Source organism: Rousettus aegyptiacus, unplaced genomic scaffold (assembly GCF_014176215.1).
Source record: "Rousettus aegyptiacus isolate mRouAeg1 unplaced genomic scaffold, mRouAeg1.p scaffold_m13_p_3, whole genome shotgun sequence".
NCBI classification, from domain to species: Eukaryota; Metazoa; Chordata; class Mammalia; order Chiroptera; family Pteropodidae; genus Rousettus; species Rousettus aegyptiacus.
Window position 1 is genome coordinate 75,492,702 of NW_023416306.1, and position 19,900 is coordinate 75,512,601.

General features: G+C 45.9%; 1 pseudogene; it reads right to left on the reverse strand.

Moving 5' to 3' along the window:
* Positions 1-19,518: 19,518 nt before the first annotated feature.
* LOC118601387 lies at positions 19,519-19,637 on the reverse strand (annotated as a pseudogene).
* Between the last annotated feature and the right edge of the window lie 263 nt (positions 19,638-19,900).

Consider the following 19,900-nt stretch of genomic DNA (forward strand, 5'->3'; position numbering starts at 1 on the left):
TGGTTCCAGCTCCTTCTTAATGAATCTGTGACCCTATCTCCAGCAAGATCAGAGCATCGACCATGAGACTGGGCTTGGGATCTCTGCTGGACCATGGGCTGCAGGAGGGCAGGGATGAGGGTGCATCTCTTGTTGCACTCAGGGCTGGGTTCTGGGGTGACAGGTTATTGTTGGTTTGTTTCCTTCTCGATTAAGGCTTCTTTGCAGAGAGAGAGGTATAGATTCACTGCTCCTTCCTCCTAAGTCATTAGCTGCCTATTCTTTACACACCAGGCACTCAGGCTTGGCTGCAGAATGTGGGAGGGTATGTGATGTCCTCTGGAGATGAGACACACATGATTCCAATGACCCAATGCTGAATCACCAACTGCCCCATACTTCGTGGCACAAAACAAGCCTTATGTCACTGAGCTCCTGGATCAAGGGTCAGGAGTTCCAGCAGGGGCCTCTGATCTAGAGCCTGGGCAGGGGTGGGGATGCTGACTGGGGTACCTCGTGTGGTGTGAGCTTCTTCCCAGCATGGTAGCTGGAGGGCATCACCCTTCTCCTGGGGTGGCTTGGTGCTTCAGGTGCAGGTGTCCATGTATGGGTAGAAGTTATGTGGCCCTCTGGACATGGCCCAGGCTCTTCCAGGGGAGGTAGGGGAGAACTACGCTCAGTGCCTCAGTGGGACAGGGCAGACAACACGTTGACTTGGGTGCTTCTCTCACAAGGAAAATGTTCCTATGATGAAAGACCTGCATTATGGGGTCTTGAATGAGGGTATGTGGAAGGCCACAAATACTCCAGGCTCAGTCTCTCTACCCTGTAGCCAGGGTGATGTGAGGTGAATGCATATCCACACCAAACCCTTTTCCCCCTGGCCCATGGGGTGCCAGTTGACTCTTCATGGCCCACCCCAGGCTTCTGTGTGCAGCAGAATCACTTCTGATTTCAGGGTGAGGAATGTACCAAGGCCTGGGTGGAGCTGGGGGGCTGCTGTGGAAAGCAGCTGCAGAGAAAGCCAACCCTGGACCTTTTTCAACTATGATGAGAATGTCAGCCTGTTCCTCTTTTGGCTGGAATGAAGAAATAGCCATTTTTAGCAGCCGTGTGGTCCAGCCTGGCCTTTGCCAAGCAGATGCGCTGGGTGGCTCTGGAATTTGCCTCGTTGGCTTGGGCTTCATGGAGAGGCAGGTGAGGGGATGGCTTAGGTTCTGCACATCCCTGAGTGGAGGGAGAACATGCCCTAAAGCCAGGACTCCTTTTGTGCAGTACAGGCAGGGTGGGGCATGTGTGCTTGTTCTGCAGCCATGTCAATCACCTTGAACGACTCCCAGGGTCTGTTCAGAGAGCCCAAGGACTGCAGAATGTGGGACGGCATCTCCATACTGTAGGAGGAAGGCCTGCCGCCCTGCCTACCTCACATACCACTGTCACACACACCTGACTGATGCAGATTGCAAGGACAAGCAGGAGAGGCTTTAAATGTGCAATTGGATGTCTGGCCACACTTCTGGCATGACACGATTTTATTGCTTTCCCTACTGTTGTCTGGGAATGGGCAGTGGAGACCCAGGGTTCTGGGAAAGGCAGCTCAGTGAGAGGGCAGAGCATTGGCTCAGATCCTGGCCAACATTTGTTGGCCACCTGGCAGTGACCCTCAGAGTCCTTACCTATGAATGAAGAGGGGACATCTCAACCCCATCCTCAGTCTGGAACCTTCAAGATGGTAGGATTGTATGTCTGGGGTCACCTGTAGGCCAAGCCCTCGGCAGAGAGAAGACAAGGAGAGACTGACTCCACAGAAAGCATTGCTTTCTTGCTGCCAGGGAAGCAAAGGGTTGACTGACCACTTATTCAGAGCACAAGGGGCTTGTGGGTTCCATAGTTCTCTCCTGAATTGCATAAGGGACACGGCAGCCCTGGGACCTGTGGGCTTTCACACCTCCTGGCCTTAGCATATGTTGACCCTTCTGGAATTCCCCTCACCCCATTCTCTACCTATCACATTATCGCTTTTCCTCCAAAACACCTCAGTAATCTCCATCCCTGAACCCACCCCCTGACCCCCCGCAGGAAGGGCTCCTTGTTGGAGCAGACACCGCAGAGCCCTGCATACCCACCCGGTGACTTGCTGTTCTGCTGTGTCTGCCTGCATTGGAATTTCTCTGCCTGGTGCCTTTTTTCCCAACTGCCAAAGACTGCTCAGTTTGAGATCACGCAGGGGTTAACAGTCGCAGGAACTTGGCACTTGGACTGGTCCAGCCTCTCAGAGTAAAGTGGAGTACTCCAAGTCCTTCACCCTCCTCGGCTGGGGAGACATGTGATTCACACCAGGGCGCCACAAAGCCTGGATGCGAGTGTGCAGAGTGGTGCTGTTACTGGGCCAACAAGAGTGAAGTGCAGAAATCGAGAGTAATTGCAAATTTTTGTCACAATGCGACCTGATGGCCACAATGAAACTCTTGATCTCTGTTCTAATCATTCATTTTACAAAACACATTTCACAAAAGCGCCTGTCTGCAATGATGTGGAATTAGAATAGAAAACATTAGTCCCTTGCCACGACGGGTGTTTGAGAACATTATTTCCTCATGTGTCCAGACGTCCACTCCAGGAGCAAGTGTCTGTGCACTGGCTGCCCTTGGGCCCCTGTGCATTTGCTGTCATGCCATCATCCCCTGGGTCTGGACATGGCTGAGCCCTCTGGGACCAGAACTTCTGTTTCCTTGTTGCCTGGCCTCGTCAGCACTCAGCGTGCCACGTAGTAGAAAGGTCAAGCCGAACGTTCTGAAAATCAATGGGTGCGTTGGTGCCCAGAAGCTTTCCAGGTTGGGCACGGGGCCTGAGGCAGCTGACCCATTCCTACTGCCCCTCAGCCTTCAGGGACTTGGCTGAACCAGGACAGAAGGGCCTGTGGGGTCCAGAAAGGAGAATGACTTGGGGGGAAAAGAGGTGGACACTGATTCTTATTTAGGGAGCAGGCTTCTTGTTTCTCATGGAAAAGTAGATGGAAGCACAGCTCCAGAGGCGAAGCAGATGGCCCACCAGCAGTGAGGTGGGCACTCTGTATGGTCAGGGACCCCCTTTGAGAGCCTGACGAGAGCTGCGTACTCCTTCCCTGGGTAACGCACAAGCACATGATGCACCCCATGTGCGCAATTTCCAAAGTGTGTTGACACCTAGAAGCTTGTTGGCGGTGTCCAGAGTCAAATCCTGTTTTAAAAGGCAAAGGAGTGGGGGATAAAGAAGGCTGCAAGAAAAAAAAGAAGACCACAGGAAGGAAATAAACAAATTTAAAAACTGCTATCGAATTAAAATGACAGGAAGTCTGTTCCACACACTCAATTTGCAAACTTGAGTTGCTGGTGACAGGCATGCTCCTCAGAAAATGACGTAGTCAGGCTGGAAGGAGCTCTCCCCCGATGCTTCCTCTTCAGCTTGAGCACTGAGTGCCTGAGAGTTTAGACTGCAGGCAGCTCAGATTTAGAGAGCATACCCCACACTTCAAGATGATGAACTCTTCTCCCTGTAAAGCAGGGCCTCAAGAAAACCTGCATACCCACCCCATCCTGGGCTGGAGAGACATTAGTCCCCAGAAAGAAAGGCTCATTGCCAGCTGGATCTGACCGTGCCTGGAGGGAAAGAGGTCCAATATTATCTCCCATCTCACCCTTCAAGGATGGAAACCCCAAGAGTCGGAGGGTGCTGTGAGGTATGCCACGGCACCTACTCTGTGTTGGAAGCTTCTTAACGACCATCATAGAGTGGCTGGGCTGAGACACAAAGCCTTTTGGAAGATTCTGGAGCCAGAACTAGGTCTCTGTGCCCCCAGGCCACTGCTGCTACTGCTGCCCGAGGAGGTCAGAAGGGACTCTGGAAAGTGCCTTCAATTTGGGGATCATTAAAAGCCTCTATCTGACCAGGTGGTCAGGGCTCCCTCTGGGCACAGGCTGGGGCACGGCCACATGGAGAGAGTCAGCACCTGTCAGCAGCCTGGGAAACACCTGCTCTGGGAGGCCAGCACTCAGGGGCCACACTTCATTCCCCAGGGTCTGGGAAGGGGGCCAGCTCCATGCCAGGCAAGGTTGGGCACGCTGCATAACCTGTTCTTTCAACCTTAGGAGCGTGGGGACATTCGAATTCTAGACCAGGTGGTCAGGCACCTCCCCATGTCCCTGGCCACCTCTCTGTGCCACTCCCTGAGGACCACCCAGCCCCTGGGTACTGAGGCTTGATGGGTGGAGGCTGGACAAAGTGTGGGGTGCTCATGGACATCTGAGTTACCATGGCCTTTGCTATGGGACCTGGAGCCTGTAGGAGGCTATGTCGAAGGGCTGGGGCTGCCCTAGGCAGGCTTTGGAAAGGATGCCTATCCTCCAGCCGTCTGCTCAGTGAAGGTGGCCGGGCCCTAGTTGCAGGTAGCTGTGGCAAAGGAGGTATCCGGATGAGCTTTATGGAGTCCCTCCATACTGTTGATGGATCAGAAACAGCTTCTCCTGGTAGGATGTGGGGGCTGCTGTGGGCCACGACGTGGGGGGCATGGCAACAAAGCATTATTAAAGGAACTGGCCCTGGGAGAGGGTCATGATGAGGCTGTAGGCTCAGAGGCTAGCCTCCACCCAGGAGATGGTGACCGTGGGCCATCGCCAGGCCTTTCTTGTCCTCCTTCCTTTGTGTGGAGACAGTTGCACATAGCTCTTAGGGTGGTTGTGAGAATTCATGTGTTGGCATGGCACTCAGGAGCCACCAGGAAGAGCTGGCAATTTTCAGAGCTGCTATCTAAAATTTGCCTGAATTTTATGTGGTTAGTGTAGCTGGCCAGTGGGGCATGCTGGGGGAAGGGGTGAGGGTGGAGCCAGGTTGGTTGGTGTTGAAAAAAGGATCTTTCCAAACTTTAGGATGCTGTCTCTCTGCTACCTCCCTTGTGTGGGCAAGAGGTGCTGGTAATGGGGACGTGGTGACCCACCCAGAAACTTTGCGGTTTTGCCCACAGGTCGTGTGGGTGAAAGCTTAGGGATAGCACAGTGGGGTCAACTCCTCTCTGCTCATGGCATCTGGGCGTCAGCTGGGAGACTTGAAGCCAGGGCCTGCACCACCTAAGTAATCATTCACTCACAAGTCTGACAATGTGGCTGCAGGGTGGGGACCACACAGGCTAGTTGGGCTTCTACACAGCATGGCGGCTGAGTGAGTCCTCAGAGAGTCTGAGAAAGCCATGTGCTATTGATGACCTCACCTCGGACATCACAGAGCACTGCTTCTGCCATGTTCTCCACGTATATATTGCCCAGGTTCGAGTGTAAGGGACCAAGACACCCCTCAGTGGGAGGGGAATATGTGGGATGGTTTTGCAGAAAGCTCAAACTATACACACATAGGAAGGCCATCTTTGCACAGTAACCATCTGTGCATTGTTTCTGTGAGGGTTCTTTAAAGATACCAGAACGTCAGCCCAACTATCATTCTTGCAGCTTTTTCTCTAAAGGTCCTCTGAACCAGTTTCACGGGTGTGAGAGTATAGGATTGCAGAAACCTGGAAAGAGGAGTCTCTTAGAATCCAGGCTTGGGATCTTACAAACAAGTTAGGGGAAGACCATGTAGGTGTAAGACAATATGACAAAACACTCACATCGAGACAATGAAAGAACCACATTAAAGTAAGATGCACTGAATTATGAAAATGTAGGGCTTAACATCTATCCAGAGTGTCCTCTTCTAGATCTAAGAGAGCAGTTTCATGCTCATTGAAAGGCAGGGGTGATCCTGGCTATTACTCAGGAATCACCTAGATTGGTTTGTTACTATTGAGTTTCAAAGAAATACCCATACTGTGTATAGAATTTAAAGTGATGATTTAGTTCTTTAATTTGACAAATAGAGCAAGCAAAACTAGACAAAAAAATAAAACATTATCTTTATGATTTTCCTTTTCTTTTTTAAAAATGAAATTCAAAAATTAAAAAAATGAATTATCCCAACAAGTTTAACTTCCTTCAAGGACAGCAGAGTAGGGAGTGAATGACAATAGCTCAGACGATTATGAAGCCGGAAATATCATAGGCCTGGATATACTCCCAGAGACATGGGCTTTTATCATTCTCTGACTTTTCTGTATCTAGTGATAATATTGGAATTTGTACCAGCATTTGTTGAGGGCTCCTGTGAGCAGAGTTATGAGAAATGTGATATGCGCAGAGCCCACTGAGACTTCACCACCACCCAGGGGGAGATGCCATCGTCACCCCACATGAGCTAGCTGAGGCATGCCACAGAGCCAGTAAGTGGAAGCAACTGAGGTCTGGACCCCAGGGACCGACGTCAGAGGTCAGGTGTCCAAGCTCTGGGCTTGTTGTTTCCTTGGAGGAGAATGGGGACTTCTGGGGGCCTTTAGGCCATGGCCATCTTCCAATGGAGCCCTGATATGGCGTCCTTACCTTTGGTCTCTCCTTTTGAAGGTGAGAATTTCCTAAACCCGTTCCATACTCAGTCTCCAGGTTTGAGTTGTTCTGTAGGTTAGCCTGATGGCTCCTTACAGGGCTTTCCCTTCAGTTATCCATGACTGGGGCTGTGGATTGGGTCAGCTGGGACTGCCCACACCCAGCGGGCACTTTGACAGAATACATGTGGGACATATCTGTGGTCCTGGGAGCAGGTGCCCTCCACAAAGACATCTGGAAAAGCACTTCTTTTAAAGAAGCAAAAATATCACATTGGAAAATCATACCAGCATGCAAGCTTTTAAATGCCAGTTGTCTTTGAAGTGGGTTTTCTTCAGACCACGGGTACTTCTTTGGGGATTCTTTTTTACATTTTAGAATTGATTTGCACATTCTCACCTTTGCCACTAAAGAGGAGAAATCTCACAGGGAGCCTAGAACATCTGAATCTACACTCAGTATCCTGGGGACATTTTTATCTTCAAACGACAGGTTAATTTTTCATTCTCTTCCTCCTCCTGAGTTGAACTTGGATTCCAGCCTATCTACTTACTGGGCATGCATCCTGGGTCAGGAGGCCAGGTTCTCCCGGTGGTTTGAACATTGCCTGGCAGGGTGTCCTGACTCGTCTGAAATAACGCGGGCCCTGCTGAGGACAGACAGCATTCCACCCACATGGATCTTGACCAAGAGGGAAGGGAGTACAGATAGTACAAAAGGGCCTTGCAAAAGGTCCTCAGCTGAAGCTGGTTTCAAGGGAAGAGGATGCTGCTTGTGGAGGCAGGAGCATTGTAGGGAGCCCCTGCCAGAAGGGCTCAGGGCAGCAGACAGCTGCGACAATGCCTCTCTTCCCAGCTCTGTCTCCCTGGGCTGTGCCTGGATCTTACAGGAAAAAAGATGCCTGCTTGTGTCCCAGCACTAGGTATTAAATTCCTGAGTGTGCCTTTCTCTTATTGTCTAGTAGATGACCACTAACAAAGCAAGGAGGACTCAAGGGCAGGTCAACTGTCCTATGAGACCCAGAGCTATCATGTCTACTGCTCGGAAGCGTGGTTCATACCTACCAGCAACCAGAAACCAGGCATCACCCTGACTCCCTGCCCTCATCTCCAGGGTACCTACACATTCTGTCTCTTGAAGACACACACATCTCAGTGGCCCTCCTCCTTAATTCGGGGTGTGCTTGGAGTATGGTGACAGTTTGTTAGCTACTGTGTTCTCAACCACTTTGCATGATGCCAGTCTGGCTCTTCATGAACCTTTCTCAACACCAGTGTGATCGAGTTACTCTAACTTTAGGCCCTTCCATGCCCCTGTTGCTGTATGTCAGGTCCTGGCATGGCGTTAGGATTCCTTTTCTCCTTAACATTTTATTGTGGTAACTTTTAAACATGCAGAACATTGACACAGTTTTATAACGAACACCCATCTTCCTACTTTTAGATTCCGCAATTTCCTCTATTGGTTCTCCATCCAGCTTATATTTTTGTGCATTGCACAGAAAGTTTCTGTTATCAATGAAGACTTCAGCATGTGCATCATTAACTAGAGTTCTGTATTTTTTTACAGTTCTTTTTGGGGGTTAAGGTTTACATTCAGTGAAATGTGCAGATGTTAGCAGTACAACTTGATGATCCCCTTGTGTAATCCAAACCCTATCATGATACAGAATGTTGCCATCGCTCTAGAAATTCCCTCATGAGCCTTTCTAGTCAATCCCAGGCCCCGGCTCCCTAAAGGCAACCACTGCCCAGTTTTTGTCACTTATTTTCTCTTCTAGAACTTCATCAAATGGAATCATGTAGCATACACTCTTCTGTGCAAGGCGTATTACAGTCAGCAGGATGTTTTTGAGATTTTTTTTTGTGTGGCTGTTGCATGTGTTAGCTGGTTCCTTTTTATTGCTGAGTTGTGTGCCATCATATGGATGTGCCACAGTGCTTCTGCTGATGGACACCTGGACTTTTTTTACAGGCTGGGCAACAATGACTAACAACAACAAAATCGTTACGTACCTTTCTGTACACGTCCCAGGACAGACATGTGCTTTTGTGATGCCTGGGTGGAACTACAGCATGTGCACTAGTGTCTTTGGAAAAAAACCTTTTCCTACTCCACTCACAGCTGGCTAAGGAGAAGAGCAGGGCCAGTTCTCAAATCCAGCCCACTCTTCCACACTCAGGGACTGAGTGTAGTGGGCCCATGACACGTCTGACACCTGCTCTTCTTTTGGATATTACCTCCTAGACAATTTGGATTCCTGAGTACAGACCTTGGATGGAGAATCTTCTTTTTTGGAGGCTGGTCCTGACAGCAAGTATGCTCCCTGGGGGATGAGGGGACAGGGGAGTGAGGCATTTACCCTTTGACCTCCCTGTTGCCCTCCTTTGACTGAGCTTTGCTCCCCAGGCAGACAGTCAGCTCTGAGCTCTTGGGCCTGCCCCAGGAATAGGCTGAGTGAGCCTGGGACAGCCTCAGGCACAGGGCACCAGCACTGTGCATGTCACCAAGGGCACATGCCCCTCCTCTCAAGAAGCTTTCCCCGACCCCCGCAGGTAGACTTGGCGTGCTCTTCTCCTCTCTGCTTTGATCGCACAGGTGCACACGCCTAATAGTGCTGGATCACAGCTCTTTACAATGGTCTGTTTAAGAGTTTTCTCTTGGTGACAAGAGGACTTCGGGACCCAGAATGGTCTGCATGCATGGATGCTCTACGGCCCCCCTGTTGTGACTCCAGTTGGTCTGACACTTAGATAGACACTACCTGCACTATCACAGGAATCTCTTCCATAATACCAGGTCACAAGGGATTGGCTGGGAGTGTTGGCATACACTCTGGCTCTTTGCCCCTCCTCCCTACCAGGCTGGGCCTGTGTGCTATTGTGTAAGCTCTCCCTAAGTTTGCTGTCTAAAGGTTAGGCTGACTGTGCTGGCTCGGCTGGAGGTGAGGTGAGGACAGTGTATGTTGGTGGCTGGTGGAGTTTTGCCAACTAGAGCAAGCTCAGGTTCACACCTTGGCTGAGCAAAGCTCTGTGAGGAGGCCCTACTTGGACGTGGAGCTTACTCAGAGGCGGGTCTTGGCCAGATGACAGATGCATCATGCCCTCATTAGTACACCTCCCCTAGATTGTCTTGGGTTAGGTGGTGGAGGGGGGTTGGAATCAGCACGGAGCTGGGCACATCCATCTAGACCCCTTAAGTCCTGTTTGCTTAAGGCTGAGAATCTCCTCCAGAGAGATTGTTGCAAGTGGGTCCTATTGGCACTGCCACTGGATCCCTTGGTGACCAATCAGTTATAGAAACTGGACCTATATTTGAAACTCTTAATTGATATAATTTGCCCATATGGACCAACATATGTGGCATAGAGCCATTTAGTTCTTAACTTCCTGGTGACTTCATTCACTCAACCAGGTAAGTCCTTTGAGGCCCTCAGGTGAGGATGGAGGGCAGGGTGTATCAGTCAGCATGATAAGCTTTCACCAACAACCCAGAAACACAGTGGTGTGCCACAATAAAGGAATTTCTTGCTTATATCACTGTCCCCTGAGAAAGGGCTGAGAGCTGGGAAGGGGTATGTGTCCACATAGTCACCCAGAGATTCATGCTCTCTCCATTACATGGCTCTGCCACCTTTGAGGGTTTTGGAGGTTTTCACCAGAGTCTCTGGATCCTGGAGGCAGAAGAGGAGAGCAAAAGAGGGTGGAGGACCCTGTGGAGCTATCAGACTTAAATGGAACATACATTGTTTCTGTCTACATCCTATACTCCAGAACAATCACAGAGCCCCATCTGACTGTTAAGGAGGCTGGGGTATAGAGGAGTGTGGCAATATGCCAAGGAAAAGGGACTTGGTGGAAACATAGCAGTGTTCCCACCACATATGGAAAGAGACAGGTGGTTAGAGAAGCACGTTAGCCACAGGTGGCTTGTGATTTAGTAAGGAAGATCTCCCCATAATGATAATACTACCTCAAAGTTTGAGCTGCCTGCAACACTACGGCTCCAGTTGCTGATACAAAGTTGCACTAATATTTTTTAGGATACATAGTTGGACTAATATTTTTTTCAGGATATATACTTGGACTAATATTTTTTCAGTATAGAAATTCTGATAAAACTCTGAAACTAAACCACCTGGTTTTATACGTGAAATATTTCTTCCCAAGTGGTATCCCATAGCATGATAGCATTGGAGAGCTTCCCAGGTAATTCCCTGCACAGCTGCTGTGTTGCTGAATCTGTCTGAGACACTCAGAGTTGAACAGCTAACCAAGGCTCTGTGCTGTGTCTGTTTACAGGAAGGATCGTAGGAGGCCATGTTTGGGGACAATGAGACATTTAATAAATGGAGTTATTATGTGCAATGTTCCCTAGTGCAGCTTGCAAAAAATATGGTTACAATTCATCTTTAATGAAAAAATCAAAATAATGAAATTGCATCAAGTCTGTCATTGAAAATCTGTGGCTTGAGGTTTCTGTCCCTATAACAGGAGAACATAGGAGGGATACGAGGAAGGAAATACAGGCCCTTTACAGGAGAGGGGCACTGGTCTGGGGTGAAAGAACATGGCAGATAGGGACGGCCTGTCACAGGGCTGTTGAGGACAAGAGCGAGCTCTGATTTAATCTTGAGGTTCAGAGACCTCACATCCTCCTGTCTCCCCTAAGGCTCTCTTATGGAGGAAGAGTTCAACCTCTTTCATATCTGAGGCATTTACTACCCTAGGATTCTCCCACACTTATGAAAATTCTAAGAGAGGTTTTATTAATTTAAATTGTTAATTTATCCAACATGACAAATAATGAAAAAGTGAGCAGAATAAAGGGCAGCAGTATACTGAAGTATTTTTGAGTAAATGACATTTCAGAAATTTCAGGTTGGACTATTTTGCTTCATAATGAAGGGAATTACAGGGAAACTTTAGATATACTAATTTACTAGTAGCTCTAGTTCTAGGCTAATCTCTTGAAAGATTTTATTTGAAAGACATTTGCAGCCTTTCCTGGGAAGTGCATAGGGTCCCTTGGCAAGCTGTTTGGCCTCAAGCTCCTGCTGAACTCACTTGCCTTGAAATCCAGCCTACGAGCATGTACAATCTTTGTAAGAACCTGCTCAGTTTTCACCTGAGGTTGATGTTTGTGCCTAGTCAAAAATCAAATTCTTGATTCACTAGTTATTGGGTTTCCAGCTTGTAGCTCTGCCAGAGTAGGAGATTTTGTTTGGGTGACAATTTCTCTTGTTTACCTGTTAATCACTCTCTCCATCCCTGTGTGCTCAAGGAACCAAAAATAGATCAGTAATAAGAGCAAAACTCCAGGCCAAGCAGACGAAATATTGCCATGTTTTCACAGTGGCGCTGTAATTATTATTTATCCTTCTTGACATTTAAGAAGAGACTGAAAGCTGTGTGTCCTCTTACTACTTTTACATGAGCTAATCGCTGGACTAACAGATAGGACAGAAATTGAAGCAAAGCGACAGTGGACCATCGTTGACATAGAACCATAAATATTTTTATTGCCATGGAGCCCTTTAGGAAACAAGATCTTGTTTATAGTGAAACACACTTGGTTTTATAGACATACAACAGTTTTATGTTGTCAACAAATGTTGAGAACGTAAAGAACCAAAATATTTCTGGAGACATGGATTTAAGGATGGAAATGACTAGGCAAGTCTCAGATAGCAGTGACATCTGAGGTGACCACCAGGCTTGTGTTGGGATCAGGAACAGGAACAGCGTGCTTGGGTGCTGGGTGACTCTTAAAGGCTGTGGAATGAGCAGTAGTGTTATCGATTGGGTAATGGCAACCTCTTTATTACTTACTATTATCTCTGAGGCAATGACAACAAGCCCTCCAGGCTGATAGGTCATCTGGAATTGGGTAACGTTGTGTATTGATTTGGGATCAGCCCAGGTCCAGGTTAATGAGTGTTTTGTTTCTTCCCCAAAGCAGCTGTCTTCATGCTTACGAAATAAAAATAACAGACCACCCTGTACCTGCAGCCTCGGCAGATGGCAGCTGCAAAGGGGTCACCATGATATTAACTCCAGAATTCTATGGTCCTCACAGGGCCCCTTACCTGCCCTGCTCCGCAGAGTTCTTTGTTGAACTAAGACCTCTGAGCTGCTCTTGAGTGTCCCCTCATGGATTTTCCGATCCATCATGCTAAGGGTACAGCCCCAGCTGCTGACTCCCAGTGTCCCTAAATGACAATTCGAACGTTGGTGTGGAGCAATTCTGGCTGAGACGGGGTTGGGGGTAGGTTTTTTTTTTTTTTTATCACACTTGTCCTCTTGTCATGGGGTGTGTGTGTGTGTGTGTGTGTGTATGCATATCGCAGAGTTTTTTTTAGACTTTAACAGAGAGAAATAGATGTTTTATAGATTCAAACTTTAAGAAGCACACACATAGCGACCTACCAAAATACAGTGTGTACAGTAGCTGTTAGACTCTGTATTTAGAAATAATATGGTTAATGTTTCATCCTGTAAACCAGTAAGTTGTTTAAATGTCATAGTTAGAATTTCAAGGGACTGAAATGACAACAATGCTAAGACTCACGGGTACTCGTCATTAAATCTCTTCTGCTCCATGAGATAATGTGCATTGAAACTTGTCCCTTATCTCCTCCATGGGCCAGAGGGCAAAGCCCGGTTTGTTCTCCTGCTGAGAACCTATTTCAAATATGCACAACTCTTTTTAATGAGAACTTTTCATGTAGTTACCTGATCTTGTCATTGCAACAGGTCTATGAGGTTGGTTTTGTTTTGTCCCAAGTGCTCCCCCAAAGCCCACCATAGCTGAGACTATGGAGACTTGAGGAGCTGTGTGCCTGAGCTCACACATCGTTGGCTTTAGGAGGCAGAGCTGGCCTTCACATGTCCATGCGCCTTCTCTTCCTCTCTAGTTTTTAATAAGTGACCACAAGTGGCTCTTTAAATAGAAGTCTTATGTAAGGAAAATATCTACTTCATAGAAAAGGAAATCTTATGTAATGAGAATACCTATTTCCTGGAAGAATTTTTGGCTTGGTCTCCTTTTATACTTCATCATTGTCTTATAGAGAGGAGGCAATAAGCCTTCAGGGTTTGAACAAGTTTTTAACTACTTCGATGGAAGCAGGAAGCCCATTTGTACTTGTGAAGAATCTTTCAAGCCTCTTGAAGGTGTTATATTCGTAAATTTTGAAAATATTAGAAAACAGTTTGTTTACCTACTGACCGTTTCCCTGTCTTTGATCTTGAATTCTAGATTTAGGACTGAGGCTGTTCGAATATTTGAATGTGAGGATGTATCTCTTCTCACTGCTGCTCCTGGAAGCTTAGATGGTAACCCTCTATTTCGTGGAGCCTTATGATGCCTTCCCCGTATGACAATAGTCAACGCCAAGGCCTTTACCTGGTGTCTAAGTAGAGATCCCGATGTTTCTTAGTTTTTATCCACACTCAACATGCACCAGTAAGGTCTGAGGCCCATCCAAATAATCCAACAAATGCTGAGTCCCTACTGAATGCCAGGAACTAGGCAAACACTGCGGTCCAGTTGTCACTGACATAAACACATTGGCGCCCTCCCTGGTGAACCACAGAGTCTGTGCAGAGGATATGTTAGAAGAAACAACATCAATCGACAACAAACATTATAATTTCATAGGTACAGTGAACCCTTGAGCAATGTGGGTTTGAACTGCATGGGTCCACTTATACACAATTTTTTTTTTCAATAAATACCTGTACTATTTTCAATCAGCAGTTGGGAGTTCATGGATGCAGAGCCGACTGACTGTATGCATTGGTCTATGCTATATTATATAGGGGAACTAAGCATCTTCAGATTGGATATTTGTGCGGGGCAGAATGGAGGGCTGGAACAAATCCCTTGCAGATACTGAGAGACAATTATGTAGTTGAATTTTGGGGAAGTCAAAATTATATGTGGATTTTCTACTGCATGGGGGTCAGTGCCCTTATCTCATTGTTCAAGGGTCAACTGTTTTGAGAAGAAACTGACCCAAGGGCTGAGAAGGTCAAGATGGGGGATGAAGAGAGGGACCTTGTTATTGTTGCATGGGGTCAGAGGAGGCCTGTCTGAGGAGCGGCATTGAAACTGAGATAGCAGCCATGTGAGAAATGGGAGGGACATGCTAAGCAGAAGGGACAGCTTGTGCAGAAGGAAGGAAGTGAAGGAAGGGGTCTGTGGTATAAGATGTGGCTGGAGGGCCAGGAGTGGCTTCATCATGTGGGGCTTAGAGGTCATGATAAGGAGTCTGGTTTTATTTAAGGTCAAGAAAAAACCATTGAAGTATTTCAAGTAGGGATGACAAAATATGATGTAAATGTTAAGAGAATCATTAGCTGTTGAGTGGAGAATTGATTGGGGAAAGGAAAGAATAAGAAAGAAGGGAGACAAATTAAGGAGCAATGGACTGTTTCAGGGGAGATGATGGTTGCCTGAGCCAGGCAGCTGCAATGTAGAAATATATTAGGAATGTGTGTCTGTGTGGGGGCAGAGGTAAAGGATTAATGAGAAGAAGGAATCTGGTTTTGAGGCACAATCACCTGGGAGAATAGTGGTTTCATTTACTGAAAGATGGGGTTAATGGGGTTAAACAGGTTTGGAGAGGAAAACCAAGAGATATGATACAGATATCCTATCAGTTATTTATTGCTGCATAAAAAAATATACGCTCAAAACTTATTGGCTTATAACAGCAGCAATTATTTGGATTGACTGGGAAGAACTGGATGGTTTCTTGGCTGTTTTTATCGGGGTCTTTCATGCAACTACAGTCTGCTCGTAGCTGGGGCTGGGACATCCAAGATGGCTTTAGTCACATGTCTGGTGCTTTTGTTGGGACAGCTGGAGACTGAGTTTGGCTGGGACAATGGTGTGTCTGGGTCTGTTTCTCTGTGAAGTCTCAGGACCACTACATATGGTCTCCATTGGAGGGTAGTCGGACTACCTATGTGGTAACTCAGGGCTCCCTAAAGTGACAAGGCAGGAGCTCCAGTTTCACTCCTACACGTTCTATTGGTCAAATTCACTCCCTGGTCCAGCCCAGATTCAATGAGGGAGGAGATAACATAGGGCTGCTTTTGGGGGCTGGCAACCCGGATGCAGATGTTCAGTTGGCATTTGAGTATATGAGTCTGGTGCTTGAGGTGAAGTCTGGACAGAAGATATAAATTTGAAGTTGTCAGTACGTAGATTGCACTTCAAGTTATAGGAACAAGAATTAATGGGATCCCTCAGGCAGAATGTGTAAATGAGGGAGCTCTAAGGAACACCATCATTTTGGAGCTGTGAAGAGCTGAATGAGTTGAAAGGAGAGTTGGACATCCTGCAGTGGGTGCTGAGGATGAAGGACCACTGGGAGAAGGAAAATTCAAGGTAGTATAGTTAAAATCCAAGAGAGAAAAGTCTTCAAGAAGGAAGATGTGGTTGACACTACCTAATGCAAGCAAGGGTCAAATAAGATGAGACGAATAAGACTGAGCCCCCCAACAGGAGTCCTCTTAGAGCGGTGGTAGGCATGCACAACCAGATGATGCAGACAGCAGAAAAGAGTGCCGAATAAGAAAAGACAGCTGATGAGACAATTCTTCCCAGAAGTTTGGCTGTTGGAAAGCCCAGAAAGGACATGCCCCACAATGCCTGTCACAAATGCAGAAGCCATGGAGCGCTTCTCTCAGTTGTTCCCCCTGCTCCCTGCTCTCATTGTTTTTTTTTTTTTTTTTAACATGCACTTGACACTTGACAAATGATACCTTTTGGTGGTATTATTTCTCAGAGACTGGTCTGAGTCCTTGGTACTGCCTTAGTCACCAGCTAACCACGTGTACCTGGGCTGGCAGCTTCTTCGAGGAGGAGGTCAGGAGATGGTCTTGAGTTCTTCCTAGTCTGACAAGTGAGTGCTTGGTCACAGAGGAGGGGAGAAACAAGGCAAGGGCACACTGACGCCAGAGGGCTGAAGAAGCAGAAGGTGGATGGATCGCCAGGGACTTGTATTCTATACGTTGCACTTTTCCAGCTGGATTGTAAATGTTTTATAATGGTGGTGTTGCTATTTTTATCGACAGAACCATTACTTCAGACAAAATTCCATGACAAAGCCTGATAACACGGCAGGTGCAAGTCGGCTGCTCTGCTGAATTGTCCTGGTGAGTGGCGCCAGCCCTGGAAAGGCTGCCTGCAGGTTCTCCAGATTCCAACCTGCTCAGTTGCCCCTGCCCTCCAACATCTAATGCCCAGGCCCTGGGGACCCCGGCCCCTGTGTAGGGAACCTTTACCTTGTTCTTTCTTTATGCTTTCTGAAGAGAAACAGCTCACAGCAGAATAGCTTTCATTCCTTTAATGAATTCTGAAATTCCATAATCAGTAAGGGTTTCTCTGAGTTTAGATGTAGAGATGGAGACCTCTTGGAATGCACCTTCCCACAATGAGCTCTTATACTTGCTTCATTCCAAATCTTCTAAGCTAACCACTTTTACGGCCTGCTGTAATTGTGTTTGTATCATAAATGCCTAGTGATGTTTAGTTTAATGTCCATCAGTAGCTGGGATAGAGATAATATTTCGAACGCCCAAAAAGAATTGGGCATTTTTCAAAACTTAAAATTTATATAAACTTAAATAATAAAAACAGAACAAATTCCATTGAAAGGAAGAGAGAGGAATTAATTTTTATTCTTCCGGACATCCTTCAGTGGTCCCATTAGAATCAGTTCTGGATGTCCTGGTGAGAAGAGAAATGGCTTTTACCTTGTGAATAAATCTATCAGTCCTGCTATCTAATGAAAAATAGAACTTCATGTACAGAAGAACATGTTACTTCTGGGTGGGACTTACTTAAAGCACCTTGAGTAACATGTCTTTATGGTTTTGCAAAAGACATAGAAATATTTAATATTAAAAAATGAATGAATCTTAAAAATGAATGATTCTTAAACAGTCACCCCATAAAAGCCAAGAGAATAATATTAAATATATGTAGAGTGAACCCATTTCTTGGGGTGCCAAGATAATCTGGCTCAGGTATGTAGCTCTCTGAAAATTTAATCCAATATAAGGACAGTTAATGTGTCCTGTAGACTACCCTCTCAGATGTCCTATGTCTTGAGTCATCTCTCAGCAGCGTGAGGTCACAGTACTCACAGTGAGCTCTCAGAGGAGAGCCTAAAGTGCTGGTGTTGAGGGTGGATTATTAGGGGGGACCCCCAGCATCAGACAATGGAAGGGCAGGCAGCAGAATGCACACTCGGGACCAGTTTATGAGTCTGGCTTGTGTTCTCACTGAGAGAGACCATATATTTATTGCTTGTGGCTCTATTGGTTATATAGATCTATATATCTATATAGATCTATATAAAGATATATATATATATATGGATATATATATCTTTAACTTGAGATGTTAAAAAATAGACATATTATATTTATCGAAGTATAATTTGAAACCATAAAGTTTACCCATTTTAAGTGTATGATTCAGTGGTTTTTAGTAAATGTACTAGTTTGGTGAGCATCACAACAATGTTGTCTCAGAAGACTTCTTTCCCTCCATAAAGATCCTTCATGACCTTTCTCAGGCAGTTTCTGCTTCCTCCCTCTCCTACCCCAGACACCCACTAATTTGCTTTGTGTCTCTACAGATTTTCCTGTTCTGGTTATGTCATATAACTGGAGTCATACACACTGTGGTCTTTTGTGTCTGGTTTCTTTTGCTCAGAATGAAATTTTCAAGGTTCATTTGTGTTACCCATGTGTAGGTGCCTCATTGCTTTTTATTGCTGAATACTATTCCATTGTATGTATATATAGCATTTTGTTTGCCTAGTCACTCTTTTATGGACACTTGGGTTGTTTCCACTTTTGGGTTATTGTGATTTATGTTGCTGAATTGGGTTGATATTTATAATTTCTACTTCATGGTTCACCTACTTATCTGTGGCTGCATTTCTTATTGTGGCTCTTAGAAAATTCAAGAGCCGATGGCTAAACTGGAAATACCAGAACTCAGTCCTGTATTTACTCATTTGATCTTGGGACTAATTACTGCCATTTTCCCTGCAGATGCTTCATGTATAGGCACAACTCACAAGGAGAACAGTAGCATCCATTGAATGAGCCAGCTGATGTGTTAATTAGGCTGGATTTTTTTCTTAATTGTAGAAATACATTTTTTTTTTAGCTGTGGTAAAATACACATAACATTAAATTGACCATCTTAGATGTTTCTAAGTGTACAGGTCGATAGCATTAGTACATTTGCATTGTTGTGCAACCATCACCACCCTCCATCTCCAGAACTTATTCATCCTTCAAAACTGAAACTCTGTCTCAATTAAAAATGAACTCCTTTCCCCACCCCGCTGGCACTCACTGTTCTTTCTGTCTCTATGAAACTGACTCCTATAGGTCCCTCATAAAAGTGGAACCACAAGGTATTTGTCCATTTGTGTCTAGCTTATTTCACTTACATAATGTCCTCAAGGTTCATCCATGTTGTAGCATGTGATGGAATTCTCTTCTCTTAAAGTTGAATCATATTCCATTGTACGTATATACCACTTTTTGTTTATTCATTCATCTGGTCAATGCACCCTTGGGTTGTTGTAAATAAAGCTGCTGTGAACATGAGTATTCAATAAATTCTTTGAGACCCTGCTTTCAATTCTTTTGGGTAGTTACCCAGAAGTGGAATTGCTGGTTCATATGGCAATTCCTTTTTTTAATCTTTGGAGGAACTGGGTTAGGACGGATTTTAAATGGGCCTTCATTTCTTTCTTTCTTTTTTTTCTTTTTTGATAATGAAGAGAGGAAGGAGGAAGGAGTACTTCATGAGGAAGGAAGGACGGAGAAGAAAGAAACAAGAAAAAACGAAAGAACAATCCCTCCCTCCTCCACCTCCTTCTTCCTTTTTCTTTTTTTTCTTTCTTTCTTTCTTTCTTTCTTTCTTTCTTTCTTTCTTTCTTTCTTTCTTTCTTTCTTTCTTTTTCTTTCTTTCTTAGGAGAGGCAACCCTTGACTGACCTCACATATGGCAAGGAACGAGTCAGCTTACAGTCCCTTATTTTTTAAAACTTTTTACGCCTATAGCACCTGTTCTTCCTAGGTGGGCTCCCATCCAAGTACTAACCAGGCCTGACCCTGCTTAGCTTCCGAGATCAGGTGGGATCAGGCTTGTTCAGGGTGGCATGGCCGTAGCCTGGGCCTTCATTTCTGATTGCATTTTTCTTTTTAAGTTGTTTCCTTCCTATAGCATGTGTTCATCAGTATAAATATTTAAATTTAATATTTAGAGGGGCAAGGAATCTTTTGACCACTGTTCTTTGTACTGAAAAAGAAATTTTGGCGACAAGGACTGGTGTGATAACTCAGAGTGCCTGACTATTTTGCAACAGAAATTGATTAAGAAATTTCCTTCTTTTGGGGTTAAGAAAACATGAGATTTTTATTGATTGGTCATATT